The sequence below is a fragment of the Callospermophilus lateralis genome, chromosome 8, assembly GCF_048772815.1.
Source record: "Callospermophilus lateralis isolate mCalLat2 chromosome 8, mCalLat2.hap1, whole genome shotgun sequence".
Lineage (NCBI taxonomy): Eukaryota > Metazoa > Chordata > Mammalia > Rodentia > Sciuridae > Callospermophilus > Callospermophilus lateralis.
The window spans coordinates 120954489-120955833 of NC_135312.1; positions in this window are offsets into that span (position 1 = coordinate 120954489).

Sequence of the window (1345 nt, forward strand, 5' to 3'; positions counted from 1 at the left end):
TATTGAAGACAAGTTGTTTTTTAATTAATTTGTTTGTTTATAGGTACTGGGGATTGTACTCTACCACATCTCCAGTTCTTTTTTATTTTTTATTTTGAGACAGGATTTCACTGAGTTGCTTATGGCCTTGCTAAGTTGCTTTGGCTGGCTTTGAACTCTCACAACTGTATGCTGCCGCTCCCAGCTCTGTTATGCATATTAAACAGGTGAATTGCATGGTATTTGAATTATATCTCTACAGAAAATGAACACAATAACTCCAGTTCTAATAAAACAAAATATTATGGATGTGAATGAGAATGATTCAAAGTCCAAAAAGCACCAAACACATAAGCTATTGCTAAGGCAAGTGCAGAGCCATGCTTTTTGAAGGCTTAAAGAAAAGAACTAATAATTTTGAGCTGGTCATAGCTGACTTACTGAAAGCTCTGAGGCAGACCATTTGACTTCAAAAAACTTTTACAATTGTAATTCCATGAAAGAAATAAATGTATAGTCATACATTTATTCCACTGGTCTAACTTTCCATGGAAATTCCATTTTATGCACAAGAGGGCGCTGTCCACCAAGTAACAACCTGTTCATAGCAGCTGGAAATGCACAAATACAATCTCCCGGGGAAACCAAAAACTTGTCCTCAGTATGTAATATCAAGTACAACCTAATCTCGAAAATCTCCTTAATATATATGAATTTGCTTATTAGTGCAAAAAATATCTTTAGAAGGACACATACATGGGCATGGGAAGACTTTTGCTGTACGATTTTTTTAACCATAGGATTTTATTATTTATTACAAACATGATGTGGAAAAAATACCTTATAAGGAAAATTATTTTGTGATCCTATTTAGACTAATATGTGAAATTTAGAACATGGATGTGGAAAACGTATGCAAAATATAAACTGATTATTAAAATATCTTTTCAATAATGGTTGCCAATTCATATTAGCTTGTTTTTGTTCTATTTTTATGGGCAGTTTGTTTGTTTTGACAGAGGACTGAAACCTGTGGTACTGAACCACTGAGCTACATACAGCCCCAGTCCTTTTTTATTTATTTTTTCTCTTTTATATATGACACGGAATGCATTACAATTCTTATTACATATATAGAACACAATTTTTCTTATCTCTGGTTGTATCAAAGCATATTCACACCAATTAATGCTTTTTATTTTTTATTTTAAGGCAGAGTCTCGATAAATTGCTGAGGTTAGCCTTGAACCTGTGATCCTTCTGTCTCAACTTCCCGAGCCACTGGGATCACAGGTATGTGCCACCGTGCCCGGCTGCACATCCTCTTTTAAATGTATTCCTAAGTGCATGATTTTTTGATTCTATC